At 31.0% G+C, this 16,583-nt stretch overlaps 1 non-coding gene across 1 annotated transcript; it reads right to left on the reverse strand.

Moving 5' to 3' along the window:
- Window positions 1-16,251: 16,251 nt before the first annotated feature.
- Window positions 16,252-16,370, reverse strand: LOC118609661. The gene has a single exon (XR_004953479.1). It is a non-coding gene; the product is annotated as a 5S ribosomal RNA (ribosomal RNA).
- Between the last annotated feature and the right edge of the window lie 213 nt (window positions 16,371-16,583).

A 16,583-nucleotide genomic window follows, 5' to 3' on the forward strand; every position in this document is an offset into this window, starting at 1 on the left:
CAAAGTATTTGCTAAAATTCAACACATGTTCATTATGTAAAACAAAACAAAACAAAAAATCTCAACAATAGCAATAAAAAGAAGAGAGAACTTTAGTTGGTCATGGTACCTTTTTTTTTTTTTTTTAATACACCTGACATCTTATTCAGTGTGAAATTTTGAATTTCCTCTCATGTGAGGAACAAAACAATGATATACATTTTCCCTAGTTCATTCACATTGTACTGGAGGTCCGAACAATTGCAATAAAGCAATATAAATAATTTTAAAATTTGGAAAAGAAAAAATAAAACTTTTATTGGTTACAGATGATAATTTTATTAACAATAACTTGTTTTAATACATGTAATTAGTGAGGCCGCTGGATTTAAATGCAACATAGGAAAAATCACTATTTTCTGTATACTAGAAATAAATATGTAAACCCTCTAAGCTAAATTCTTCTTCAAGATTCTCTTGACTATTATATTCCTTGCAGCATTTTATAAACATTTTAAAATATCTTGTCCATTTACAAGCAAACGTGAATACATACGCATATACACACACATACCCTGACACATATAGCATTAAATCCACAGTCAATTAATTGGCATCTCAACGATATGTTATATTTCAAGCTATGAATATTATATATCTATTCCTTTATTAGATATTTTTTCTATATGCAAATGATGATTATTTTAATAAATGATGTTAGACCAATTTGATATTTGTATGGATAAAAATGAATCTTGTCCCCTACTTAGTTATCTCCACAAAACCTTGACCTCTACCCATCTTAGGTTTTCAGCTTGGACTGTAACAAAAAGATAGGAAAAAACTAAACAAAATATAACTCAAAGTTGTGGCGTAGAATTCTAGTTTATTAGCATTTTCAGCAAAACAACAACAACAACAACAACAAAAAAAAAAAACCAATAAATTTGAGGAGAAATGAGAAGAAAAAATAAAGTTCTGGGCTTCCAAGGATGGCAAACAGTAGGAAAGTAAATATATGAGGGGGAACTAATGGAGTAAATTTTGTTTGCAGATTCCTCTGGTGCTGTTACTTTTAGAGAGGGGGCTTTTTCTGTGTTTACTACTTATCAGCTGACTTTAGTTCAAAATATTTTTTTGTCAATACATCAGTTTTCATGTTTTCATGTTATATTTTTGGCATGACATATTCTGGTTTACTTTGGGGGAATGGAGAGATTTAACACTAGAAAATGTAACAATTCAACGACTATTTTTTTTTTTTCAAAAAAAATTATGCAAGGAATACCTTGGTGCTAATTAAAAAGTGATTATCTTTAACCTAATATTTTTCGGTGTTAAAGCAAATGTAATCTAATTGGCATGTGTGAAATGGATTGTAAAAACAGATTTATTTCCATGATGTAGAACCATGGCATAGTTTCTGACTTTGCTGAGTTTTGGCTGTTATTGTCAATCTGCGAAACAATAATTTTAACTTCTGTTTTCAAAAATTTACACATTTTTTATGTAATAAGATTACGTAAGCTAAATAAAAATCTAGTAGTACTTTTGCATGGGCTGATTGCATGAAGCTGTGTATTAGTCTAGGTTCTCCAGAGAAATGGCATCAATAGAATCAATATATATAACATTTATCATAAGGTATTATCTCACGTGATTATGGAGGAGAAGTCATATAATCAGCCATCTGCAAGATGAAGATCCAGGGAAGCCAGTGGTTTAGTTGGAAGGCCTAAGAGTCAGAGAGCTAATGGAATGGATTCCTGTCTGGATTTCAAGGTTGAGAACCAGGAGTGTCAGAGCGATGTCACAAACTGTGTAGTTGGGCAGAGTTAATTTAATCTTTCTGTGCCATTTCGTTCTGTTTGGTCTCTCAGTGGATTGGGTGATGACCATTACATTGGGGAGGAGTATCTGTTTTACTCAGTCTGCCAAGTCAAATGCTAATCTCTTTCAGAAACACCATTCCAGACAAACCCATAATGTTTACCTAGTTATTAGGGAGTCCTATGACCCACTCAAGGTGACACATAAAATTAACCATCACAATCTGTATGTGATGAATAGCTTTATTATCATGCACCACATAACATTTTGGTCAAAGATGGACTACATATATGATGATGGTATACTGTATAACCTAAGTGTGTAGTAAGCTGTACCATTTAGGTTTGCATGAGAGTACTCTATGATGTTCATTCAATGATAATTATATCTAAGAGCACATTTATCAGAACATATTCCCGTTGTGATGAATGACGGCATGTAAAAAATAACTGAGATCATCAATGGTTAGTTGCTAAAAAATATTTAGCACTTAAGGTTAATAAACAGTCTCGAACTTTTAAATATCATTTTATGTCATAACTAAGTGTACCTATTCCTTGTCTGTTGTCTTGGGTGTCATAATTTGTATCTTTTGGGAATTGGGTGAGTAAATTTCAGTTTTTCAAAATTTCCATAATTCAGTATAAAACCTTCTCGGAATAGACAAATGCATAAGTTTTTTGCTGCATTGTTGTCCCAAACAAAATTTAGCTAAATCATTAGGAATAACTTTCTGTCCTTACAAGTAGAGCAAGTACAGAGCTCTACAATGTAAGTCATAAGGCTGCACAACTCAAATGACTCCCACCCAAAATGATCTTTTAAATTAATATTTTATTCTTATGCACTTGATCAAATCCAAAAATACTATATAATCAAACTTCATTTAAACAATCATAAGATGTCTTCAAATGAGAATAAATGTAAAAGAGCAATTTGATAATAATTAGGATGATGTATTTATTACCATGAAAATCTAGGCTACATGTATTTTCGGCCAGGAAATTATATATTTTATGAATAAAGAAATGGGAAAATACATGCAAGACTAAAATGTCTTATAAATTAGGTTGAAGACTATTATATTCTCTAAGACATGTAGTTAATGCTCTAGAGTGTTAGGCTTTGAATGTAAAAGAGAAAGATTTTTAAATCAAAACATATTGTTTAATTCAGTTAAAGTTAAGTACATATTTGTTTTTTTATTCTTTTCTCTAATTACTTTTAGAATGTTTCACCTACTAATTATATATATATATATATATATATATATATATATATATATATATCTAAGAATCATATAACTCTTTGAGAAATATATGGATGGAATTTCACAGCTGATTGAGTGAGGTTATCAGGGCATATCTTAACTTTCTGCAAAGGAAAGGTATATAATTGATATGATTCTTTACCCTGATCCAGATTTTATGATTTTCAATTGACTTTGAGATAGATAGAATTTCCTTTTCAAAATCATATTTAAATTTTAAGACGTGAAGATTTCTATTATATAAAATCATTTGAACCTAACACTTATTTGAGTGTTTAATTTATAAAAGATTCTTGATTAAAATAGAATAAAGGCTACTTGTCCAAGAACCTAAGCAATACTCTAAATATATTTTAATGAAAAAAATAATGGCTTTATTTATGTGTCATAAACTACTAAAAATATGTGTAATCAGAAAGATTACCAGAGAAACAGGATTGACCTTCTAACCACAACTCCTAGCCCCTAACATTCTTGTATTGAAAGAGCAAACAGTTAAGGCATATGGATGTAATAAGTAACATAGTAGAAATAATCACACAGAAAGAAGGAAGAGGGATGTGTTAATGGGAAGAAGGAAAAGTATATGCATATAACCTTTAGTTATCTATAAAGAAAACATGAGATAAGAGTATAAACCAAATTATCTATGATGTTTATTTATCTTCCTTAAAGTTTATTTTATTATTCTTTATTTGAATTCCTACAACTCCAGTAATTTGTTCTTTATTTTATAATCTCATATTTCATTTTATACTCTTTCCTATATGTATATTTTTGCTTTATGAATAAATAAATAAATAAATAGATAAATAATTTACTTCTTAAATAAAAAGGCTATATTTTTTCATTTACCTTACTTTGTGCAGTATTCAATTACATATTGGATGGATGGATAGCTGGATAGCTGGATAGATAGATAGATAGATAGATAGATAGATAGATAGATAGATAGATGGAAAGATAGCTGATAGATGCATAGAGAGATGACCTAATAACTCAAATTTCTGTATTTTTATATGTCATAGTATATATGTACAGGTAAATATGTGTATTTGAAACTCTTCATCTCCAGGGAATGGCAATGAAAAGAAAAAGTGTATTATTGTTGATAAGGTTGTTACTGCTACCATCTGCCCCTATAATTTCATATGCTCAGTAGCAGTAATGCAGACATTTCTGATTTCAAATCAGATTAGTCTAAATTTACCAGCAAAGAGCAAAGTTTACATTTTCTTAGATCTCTTTAAATTATTCATGTTTACACATGCATTTACTGAATGCTTGTGTACAGTGTTTGTGTTTGCTTGTGATTAAGCTTATTAATTTTTTATAGTGGCAATAAATACAGAACAAGAAATAATTGTTGTATTTGTAAAAAAATTTAAGATAAATAGTAAAGACAAGATTTTTGAAATAACTATTTGAACAACAAATGAATAAAGAAAATAAATATGTACGCTAGTTTACAAAAGACCCTGCGTCACAGTAAGTATAGAGAGGTCTCAGATATGTGTAGAAGAGGATGATAAATTTCAATCAGAGTATTATTTTATATATATATATAATAGTATATATAATATTTTTATAGTTGCTGCTTTTATTTCTGTAATTAGCTCTTTATACTTGACTCTTTACTAAATGATGAAATGTGTTTGCCTTGATTGTCTACCTGTAGCATCTAAATTAATTCTGCCACTATTTGAAAGGTATGGAATATCCATATACAGTGGTAGCAAGAAAATGGAGTGACTTTGTTTTGTTTATAATTGATTTGTCCTCCTTAAAAAGTTAACAACAGGAGAGCAATTTCATTCAGTGTAGTTCATCAACACAATTATGTTTAAAGCCCCTTAAGTAACAATCTTTCTAGGTAAAAATGCTCTTTCTAAAAGTTTCATTCACACCACTGCCCACAGTGCCTCTCCATGGAGCTTGCTGGTCTCTTGGAGATAGAATATGGATCTGCATTGCCTTTTGATTTGGGGAAGGTGCCATGTAGTTAGGCATGATCTGTCTTCTGAAACTTCTGTTTTTCTGCTGCTGACCAGGGTTCTCTAGAAATTAATGGCACTCAGCTTGGTCAGAGTCCAGCAATGCTCCCTGGTTGATTTAAGCAATTTAACAGCTCTTAGATTTGGGCTATTGTCCTCCGGAAACTGGCTCTAGTGTCCCAGGCCCAGGTGGCTCACTGTGTTTTCTTTGCTGAGGTCTGCCTTAGTGTTCCCATGCTTTCACACTCTGGAATACCACCTAGTGGGATTTATAGCTGTTTGGGGGATCCACACTAAAACCAAGGATAGAGGGTAGTTCAGGAAAGCTAAACTTTAAGGCCTCCTTCTATCTTAAGCTGTGATGCACATTTACTTTGATGTGACTGAAATTTTGGTTGGACAGGACATTGTGTTGGACAGGACATTTGAAAAATGTAAAAATTGTTAACATTTAAAAAAAGTATTCCCATTAGGTCTCATTGCATCAATGTACAAAGGAAGAGTGTGACAACTAAGGTAGGAGAGAAATTTAAGAAACAAAAAATCACTTCTTTAATTCTGTCTTCTTTGAGACAGAATTAAAGAAGTGATTGTATTTAATATTTACTTACTCTTCAATTAATAACAAAAGCATTTAGATAGCCTAATGCTCTGATAATTGTTCTATTAGCTTATAATGTTAATCTATTTAATTGAGTTTATAGTAATAACTGAAAATCCATGACTAATACTTTCCTGTCTCTAGGTGTATATGAAGATAGAGTAAAAATCCCTTGGTCAATTTACTATATTTTACTAAAATAGGAATTTAAAATTTCACACAGAGTACTTTCTCTAGCTGACTTCACCCATTGTAAAAGAATGAAGTATATTCTTTTCCAATTCAAAACAGTTTTGTAATTAGTGGGCATATAACCAAACATAACCTAAATAAACAAATAATAAAGTATACTTGAAAGTAGTAAAATCATTTTCTCAAAATGCCAGAGGGAGCTTTCATTAAATGTACACTGCATTGTAGTCCACTGCATTATATTGTGATTATATATGTATATATAAAATAAAATAGATATGTAGGATATATTTTAGTTTGGCTATTATTGCAACTAGTGGAATTAGAAGAAATGAGATATCTGGGGATTTGAAACACTTATTAGTCAACTTATTATCATCATCGAGTTAACAACTAAGTATATAATATAATTTGAGTGAAAATTTTAGAACTTCTATCTAGAAAATAGTTTTTCTTTTAATTTTCATAGTTTATGCATTCTATTGATAAGATTTCAGGTTTCATTTAAAATGTAGTTATTGCAAGAAGAGTGAAGTTTAAAACTTTTGTTTTAAACTTTAAAACTGATTTGCTGCTTATCGTGTATAAATTTAAAACGTTTTGCAACTATGAGTCTACTGAGAGTGGGAAATTGAGGTAAAGCTTAGAAAAAAATTGATACAGATGGTATTTGTTATACAATACCCTGGATAATCAGGTGGGAAAATAAAAATTCCGACTCAAGATAATTATGTAACTTATCTGGAAAAATTTATAGAACACAACATAAACATTCCAACTTGGTTTTGCATAGATTTTTGTTGTTTGGTCATTATTTCTTAAATATTCAGAAATAGTTTTAATATAAAGGCAGTGTAATCAGTAACTGACAAACAAAAGATTAATTAATCCCTGCACAAAATACAGGAACAAATAATTATCACAAAAGCTAAGAAAAGTGAATAACCAGCATCTTATTTAGAGTGTGAATTAGATGACTAGGTACCAACACCCTACTTGGATTCTGGCTTTGGTCTGAAAACATCAGCAGGGGTTTATCCATTTTGCTTGGGTTGCTTGCTGTGCTTAAATTCCTTCTCTCAATAGAAAATTTTAATGTAGAGTATACTAACTCAAATTTTTTACATTCAAAAACAATGGGAATAATGACATGCTAAACCATTTTACTGGGTATTATTGCATGTGTTATACATGTATTTCTCTAAAGAAACTAAGGATACAAAATGTGAGTTCATAACATGACTTTTCAAATAAGGTAGTTATATTATCCTTTAAGTCAAAAAAATGGAAAAAAACTTATACTATCTACTTATTTTTGATTAGAAAAAAATATTTGTATTACTATCTTTTGATTTATTACCCATTCTTATCAAAGTCAAATGTTACTTATAATAATTGATGACTAATTTTGTCAACAATAGATTATGTTAAATAATTGCAGTTAAATCCATTTTAAGTGATTTGTATTTCTATTATTAAACAGAAATCCTTGTTAAATAAGAGAATGAAGGCAATAAGCAAAACTAGTACAATGAGGTCTTTGAGTCATGCTTCCTTGCTCAGGCCCACTTCCATGTCTAGAAGTGTACTTTCCCTCCTAATAAAGCTTTTCTTTTCTGTTGGAAAAAAAGAAAAAATCTAATACAATTAACACATAATTTGCATTATGAAGTTTTCCAGATTACAGCATCCTTCCATTATTTACAAAGGGTCGTTAAACAGCTCGGGAAAGCAAGCAGTCATAAATTTCAGGAAACAAGCTTCTACGAAAGCCTTGTTTTGTATCTTGTATCTTTTCTATGTTTGCATAAACATAGCATACCATAATTACAAATACAATAATGGATTGGAAAGTAGCTGTATTAATTCATTTCTTCATGCATCCAATCATTTATTCCAGTTATGATAACAACTGATTCTTAGAATCTCAACAATACTGCTCCCTAAACAATAATAAGAATCAATGCAGAGGATATAGGCATTGCAGGAATGTAAATTATCATTAAAGATTAGATGATTTATATGTCTTTTCATTTTAGAGCTCTGTCATATTTATCCTTAATTTGAAGACCCTGAGACTCTACCTAGCCATGATTCATTAACACAGTTTTATATCAAGTCTAATAAATCACCTTAAGTTCAAGTAGGGCCTTGAATAATATGTTTTATCATGAAACTCTATAAATCATTTTCAGAGTGGAGGGCTCTTATCCTTGTTAATGAAAACAGGCAAGGCAGAGCTTAGTTTATTTTCAAAAGGGCAACCCTGCTTTTCCCCCAATTACAGACCTATTCCTTTGTTGGATATGTTTTCAAAAATAACTGCACTTTCTTTATGACTAAAAACAAAGAATGCATACATTTAATAGCTGATGTAGAAACAAGCTAAGTTTCAGAATGATTCCCTATTAAACATTACTTCCTGTATTTCAACAAATCCAAGAAAGTAAATTAAAGCAATTTGATTTTGTATGTACTATCACATCTATACAAACTGTGGATTTATAGCTAGGCTATTATATATTGTGTCATTTTTCTGGTGATAAATACATACTGAAAAAGATTTTAAATTACAGAAAATTATATAGAAAAAACATGATAGCAATTTAACCAGAAGCCTACTACCCAGACTGAAGTACATGATGAGCAAAAATATTCTGTGAAATATTTTAAGAAATGTGTATGTGTGTGCATGAGTGAGTGTGTGTAAACATATATATATATATATTAAAATTATGAAATTATAATTTAGCATGATTTTGTGCCTTATAGAGTTAGAACTAACCTTATTTCTGGCTTAAATGCTTATTTACCTGAGTTATCTCAAGGAACCCAGGGTTCTCAAGTCATTCCTGCACCACCTTCCATACCTCCGTGAAACTCTGTGTTTCTACTTTTCTAATCTCATGTTCTATCCCCTACCTGCTCCTGAAACCTTCCCAATGTATTCTCTAGAAACAATCATTAGTTAACAGATATCCTTTCATTTTCTTCAGTGCTTCTTCCCTTTTTGTTCTAACTTAAACCAGAATTTCCCCTAAAATGTTACATTCCTGGCAGATATCTCAGGTGATAACTGATTTATCCCAACTGGACCTCTTTTTATAACATCCAAATTATTCTCCGAGCTTTTCTATGAAAAATACAGCATTGAATATCATCAGAATTTACTACTAGATAGCAAGATGCTCAACTTCATTAGCTCTTAAGGAAATGTAAATCGAAATCACAATGAGATAGATACTACCTCACACTTGTTAAAATGGCTATTATCAACAAGACAAGTAATAACAAGTGTTAGAGAGTTTGTGAGGAAAAGGAACCCTCATACACTGCTAGTGGAAATGCAAATTGGTACAGGGACTATGGAAAACAGTATAGAGATTTCTCAAAAAATTAAGAATAGAATTACTATATAACCCAGCAATCTCTCTTCTAGGTATCTACCCCCAAAATTTGAAAACATTTATCCGTAAAGATATATGCACCCTGATGTTCATTACAGCATTATTTACAGTGGTCACGACATGGAAACGACCAAATGCCCTTTGATAGATAATTGGGTAGAGAAGAGGTGGTATATATAGACAACAGAATATTACTCACCCATGAAAAAAGATGAAATACTGCCATTTGTGACAACATGGATAGATCTTAAGATCATCATGCTAAATGAAATAAGTCAGCCAGAAAATTTGAGAACCATATGATTTCACTCACATCTGGGATATAAAACTGAAAATAACGAACATAACAAACAAAACTTATGGACGCAGGCAACAATTTAGTGGTTACCAGAGGGAAATGCGGGAGGAAGATAGGTGGATAAGGGTAAAAGGGGTTGAATATAAGGTGACAGATGGAAACTTAACTTTGGGTGGTAAACACACAATGCAGTATACATATATTATATTATTGAACTGTATACGTGAAACCTGTATAATTTTATTAACCAATGTCACCTCAATAAATTTAATTAAAAAATAAAAAAAAAAAAGAAAAAGAATTTACTACTATGTAGTATTCGCTTTAATTCCATAAAGAATAACGTTGCAATGAACATTAGGGTGCATATATCTTTACGGATAAGTGTTTTCAAATTTTTGGAGTAGATACCCAGAAGAGAGATTGCTGAGTTATATGGTAATTTTCTCCTTAATTTTCTGAGAAACCTCCGTACTGTTTTCCATAGTCCCTGTACCAATGTGCAGTCCCACTGGAAGTGTTGCGCATTCTCCATTCTCCCTGGCTCACCATTGCTATTTCTTATTATAATTATCGGTCAATTTCATAATCACTTAATTTGTTCTTACAAAAACATGGCATCTTACCCAATAACCTTGTTTCCACAGATATTGTGTTTTACTTAATCACAGTTACTGATATTTCATTGCCATATTTCCTAGTTCTTGTCATTTCCTCAAATAGCAATTCCTCTATGGTCACAATTTCAAGCATTCATTCATTAATGTCATTTCATTTCAATCCTACTTCTATTTGAATGTTCTATGACTTCATTGAAACCTGAAATTTTACACTTCTTTATAGTGTATCGCTTGCTCCTTGTATTAGTTCACTAGAGCTGTCTTAAAAAATGTACCACAGACTGGCGGTTTAAAGAACAGAAATTTACGTTCTCACAGTTTTGTAGGTTAGAAGTCTAAGATCATGGTGTTGGCAGGGGTAATTCTTTCTATGGGCTGTGAGGGAAGGATTTATTCTCTGCCTCTCTCAGTGGTTTGTAGATGGCCGCATTCTGCCTTTGTCTTCACATCATCTTTTCTATCAATGCATCTTTGTCTAAATTTCTTCTTATAAAGATACCACTCATATTTGATTAAGGCCCACTCTAATAACACACTTGAACTTAATTACCTCTATAAAGACCCTGTCTCCAAATATTTAAGGTACTAAAAGTTAGAACTACAACATACAAATTTTAGTAAGGAAGGTGGGCACAATTTAGCAAAATATATATATATGCGTGCACGTGCATGTGTGTGTGTGTGTGTGTGTGTGTGTGTGTGTGTGTGTGTCTGTATGTGGATAAATCATTATTTATTCTGAAATTGGTGTTTGTTTAACTCGACTACCTATTTTCAAAATATTTTTGTGGCATGGAAATCCAAACAACGATCAAGACCAAAAGAAATCTTTAGTATAGAGTTTTGTATGTTAGGAAATTATTTTAGCAGGGAAACCTAGAATGGAATAGATCCTGCAGGCAGTATCTCTGCTCCTTTTTTTATGATCTAAAAAGGAATTGCTATTTTTCCCTTTCAGAGTATGTCACCTACCCTATAGTACTGCTTTTTGCAATATCTGTCTATACTTTGAAGCCTCTGGTGTCATTTGTGAGAGCCATCATATATGAACTTTCCTCTAGTTGACACTACCTTCTCTAAAACACATATTCAATCTCAGATAATTTTTATTTCATCTAAATGTAGAACTTGGATTCCTGTTGTGCATTTTCCCTGATATATCCACGTGTTTCCTGAGAGGACAGAAGAAATCATCATCTTTACTAACTCATTTAAAATATGAAATATCAAAAGTTATATTTAAGTTGCTTCTTAATAGAGGAAAACTTTTCATTGAGTATAGATTACTGCAAGTGTCAGAGTTTCTTCATGACATAATTATCAATTGTGGATTTAATAACATGATAAATATTTCCTGATACATATATATATATATATATATATATATATATATATGAGCTGTTATGTTTGTGCTTCTAAATACAACATTGAAATTACATATTCTCTGTAGCGATTCACGTATTAAAGGCATAGAAATTTTAAATCTGAAGGCCAAAATGTGCTTCTCTCTCCAAGAGAAGACTGAATGCTCCATTAATTTTAAGATATTTCATACACAGGGCATGCCAGATTTTCTCCAATATGGCCAATGAACACCATGTTTTACTAGATATCAATTCATTCATATCTATGCCTAGAGCATTAGTGAAACTTGAAGAAGCAATTTAATGACCTGGATACCAAAATTTATTAATGATATAGCCACGGATTTTTAAATCACTTGGAGTGTTAAAAAGTAACTCACAAAGTTTTTCACATATGACATTAAAACTTTTAATAATTAATAAGCCATAACTACTATGAGAATATTCATACCTCATGTTAAAACATGATTTTCCTCATAATAAGATATAAATATTTTACTCTTATTGAATATAAGCATTTAAAAATCATTTTACAGTGCTTTAGGCAATAAATTTTAACCACACAGTGGGAGTAATCTGATATATGCACATATAATTATGACCTCTCTTCACAGAAATTTCATGAAATATGAAATTTATTTATATCTTAGAATTTTACATTATACATTAAATTGTTTAATTACTTTTAGAAGTTGTTCACTGTATTTTTTATAAGTTAAAATTTTTTAATTATTTGAGGCAGTAATTAGTGGTATAATGTAGATAGGTGGATCAGAATAGACAACATTTTGAGCTGAAGCTCATATGTTTGGACCTATATGGTTAAAATAGGAATAAGCCTATTCAACATTCCTTTGGAAGGCCACCGATTTCTTTTGCTTAAAAAGAAAGTGATAGCAAATAAACATTTTTTGTCTTAGGAAGACACTGAATTTTGAACACATTAACACTTTCATCTCTAGTTGATCTCCAGGAATAGCTATTAATATAATAAAACCCATGTCTAACTAAGGCCATGTAGAAATGGTAAGGTTTATATTTAAAAGCTAAACACATTTAAGTCTGAGGTATACAATTCTCGTTTTTCTATCTTACATAGTTTGTGGCACAAATATATGCAATATACAATGAAGATTTTATTTTGGCAATTTTTTGTACTTCATGAAAGCAAGTTTATGGAGAATAAAACCTGTCATGCCTAAAAAAAGGAAGATGGCACATAAAGGAACAATGGAAACACACTGAAAGAGAAAACGCTCCCAGCTGAAGTAGAACTCTCTTGAGACTGGAGGAGGGAATATAGTAGCACTAGTATGATGACTGGAGATGATTGAAGTCTGTTGGACTACACCTTTCTATTCACCTTTCTGTTAGGAATAGGGAAGGGTAAATAAACTGTTAGGAATAGGGAAGGGTAAATAAACTGTTAGGAATAGGGAAAGGTAAATAAAGTTGAATGAGGAAGACCACCTTTTCCCTAGAGAGTCCTTTCATGGTACTGGCGATAATTGTCTCTGCCTCTAAATGCAATTGTGTTTCTATCGTGGAGGTTACTGTGAGTCTTGCTGATCTATTCTTTGTTGGTCTTACGAATTTCCTAACTCTCATAGGGAAAATTTTATTCCTTAAACCTCAAGTACCTACTGAAGCATATTAAATTATTAAACACTAATATAAGAGAAAAAATGCTATAGAGGAACAAATAGACACATATTTCATAAGAATAGTATGCTAGTCATGTAATTCTAACAAAATAATTAAATTCATCTTTATAGGAAATGGGAAAAAACCTGAAGATCAGCATTTTATACTTCTCATCCCTTTCTCATACATATTTTCATTGCTTTTATACTTAAATAGTTTGTAATACTTGAATTTTGTTCTGTGAATATAAATTCTCCAGTTAATTATACTTTAGTCTACATGTTAAGAGTTAATATTCATTATGATTTCATTTGCTACAACTTCTCCTTATTGAACTCTGTTTTGATGATTCATTTGTGTGACCAGATATTAAATTACTAGTACTTTCAGTCTGTTAAATTAATTCAATAGATAGAAGAAATAGAAAAGGCATTCTAAGCTTATTAACTAAATATACAATAATGTAAATTTTATAATTATAGTGGAAAAGTAAGCTTTATTATCAGGTACTAATATAAAAGGTCTTATCACTAAATGTTTTTAATTTGCAAAGACACAGCTCACTTTTCAAACAAGAGGGATTATAATGGATACTCTCAGTTTAGAATAACTTCTCTTTTCTTTCATAGATATTGGGAAAGAGGCACATGGATCATCAGCAACCAAGGGAACATACATTAAAACTGAAAAAAAAAGTAACTTAAGCCAGCTTTTTACTAAGAAATTGCACTTACAGACACTCAAGGAACTTTCTGAATTTAAGGCAAAATTAATGTTGAATACTTTAAAGTTAAATGTCAACTAATAACCCAGAGCAAGCAGAAGAAGGGAGATCTGAAAGACCAGAGTAAAAATCAATGAAAACGAAAACAGAAAAATAGTAGAGGAAAATCAAGAAAGTCAAACACTGCTTCAGTTTTTGGAAGAATCGATATAACTGACAAATCTCAACCAGTGTAACCAAGAATAAAATAGAGAAAAAAAATACAGTTTACCAATATCAGAAACAGTCTTTACATACATTAAAATAATAATAAGGAATAAAACGAACAACTCTATTCATATAAATCCAAAAATTTAGAAAAATTGACAAATTTCTTGAGAGACATGATCTCACAAAATAAACTACCCAAATAGCCCTATAGCATTTAAGAAATTTAATTTTAATTTAAGAGTTTGCAAAATATATAAATCCCACAGTAAGATGATTTTACTAGTAAGTATAAGGAAGAAATAATACTAATTCTACCATTTTTTTAAAGAAAATATAAGAGAAGGAAACACTTTTCAAATGATTCTTGAGGTCAGCTTTATTGAAATATGAAAAACAGACAAGGATATTTCAAGAAACCATAAACCAGTATTACTTATAAACATAGATAAAAAAAATTCCCAACAAAATATTAGCAAATTTAATTCAACAATATATAAAAAAGAATAATACATCAAGAACAAATAGGAGTCTGCCTTAAGAATGCAAGATTGTCACCATTTGGAAATCAATGAATGTATTTCATCATAATAATAAACTGAATAAGGAAAAAAATTAGATTGATATAATAATGCAGAAAAATCATTTGACAAAATTTAATGCTCATTCATGATAAAAACTTTCATCAAAGTAGGAATAGAAGGGGACTTTCTTTACTTGATAAAGGGCCTTTATAAGAAACCATAAGCTAATGTTATACTTAGTAAAGGTTTGAATGTATTGCCCCTATGATTGGATAAAGGCAAGGATTGTCTTCTCTTTCCACTTTACTATGCTTGAATTCCTAGCCAGTGTATAAGAGATTGATGAAACAGACTGAATGCTACATACTGAATATTTGTGCCTCCCCAAAATTCATGTTTATAAAACCCTAACCCCCAAGGTGATAGTATTAGAAAGTATGGCTTTGTGAGGTTATTAAGTCATGAGAGTGGAGCCCTCATGAATGGGACTAGAGCTCTTATAAAAGAAATATCACAGAGATCCCTCACAACTTTTGCTATATAAGGATACAGCAAGAAGTCATCATCTGCAACCTGGAGGGTATTCACCAGAACAGGACTATATTGGCACCCTGCTCTGGAACTTCAAGCTTCCAGAACTGTGAGAAATAAATTTCTATTGTTTATAAACCAGCCAATTTATAGAATTTTTTTTATAGCAATACAAATAGACTAAGACGCTGGATAAGACAGAATGAAGTTATTTCTATTTGCAGATGGCATAATTGTCTATATAGAAATACTAAAAAAAAAAATCCTACTAATATGCTATAAGAACTAACAAAAGAGTTTGGAAGTGCTATTGGAAACAAAGTCAACATAGAAATATCATTGTGTTTTTAAAACTATGGTAAAAAAAACATAACATGAAGTCTATCCTCTTAATAAATTTTTAGGTGTAAAGTACAATATTAAAGCACAATGTTATGTAGCAGATCCCTAAACCTCGATACCCATTGAACAGCAACTGCCCATTTTCCATTTCTTTTAGCTCTCAGCAACAACCATTCCACTTTCTGCTTTGATGCATTTGACTACTTTAAATACCTCATATAAGTAGAATCATTCAGTTTTTGCCCTTTTGTGACTGGCTTATTTCATTTATTTCCTCAAGTTTCATCTATTTTGTAGTACATGACAGAATTTTCTTTTCTTTTTATGACTGAATAATATTCTGTGTATATATGCCACATTTTCTTCATTTGTCATCAATGGACATTTAGGTTTCCACCTCTTGGTACTATCACTAATGCTGTAATAAATGTGAAATTGCCATTATCTCTTTGAGATTTTATTTTCAATTCTTTTCGATAAGTACTTTAGAGGAAGGATTGCTGGATCATATGGGAGTTCTACTTTTAATTTTTTGAGGAACTTCTACCAACAATGCACAAGGGTTGAATTTGTTTACATCCTCACCAACATTTGTTATTTTCTGAACTTTAGTTAATAGTACTGTTCCAAGGTTAATTTTCTAGTTTTTACAGATGATAAAACAGGGATATTTGGGTGAAGGGCATATGTGACTGTATGTTTCTGTTGTTGTCGTTGCTGTTCACACCTACAGCACCTGGTATTCCCAGGTGGTCTCCCATCCAAGTACTAACCAGGCACAATCCTGCTTAGCTTCTGAGATCGGATGAGATCAGGCACATTCAGGGTGGCATGGTCATAGATGTGACTGTATTATTCTTATGGAACTCCTTTTTTAAGTTTAAACTTATCTTTATAAAAATGACTGTTAATTTAAAGCCGCTGACTTTGAGGAGTAAAATAAATATACTCCAAATATTTTAGCTCCATGCCCTCTAGATTACATCATTTAAACTTTACTTTTCAAGGAGAGCCTTAATGCTTTTTTTATGAAATACAACAGTAAATACAAGTAGA

This window comes from Rousettus aegyptiacus, unplaced genomic scaffold (assembly GCF_014176215.1).
Source record: "Rousettus aegyptiacus isolate mRouAeg1 unplaced genomic scaffold, mRouAeg1.p scaffold_m13_p_11, whole genome shotgun sequence".
Classification (NCBI taxonomy): domain Eukaryota; kingdom Metazoa; phylum Chordata; class Mammalia; order Chiroptera; family Pteropodidae; genus Rousettus; species Rousettus aegyptiacus.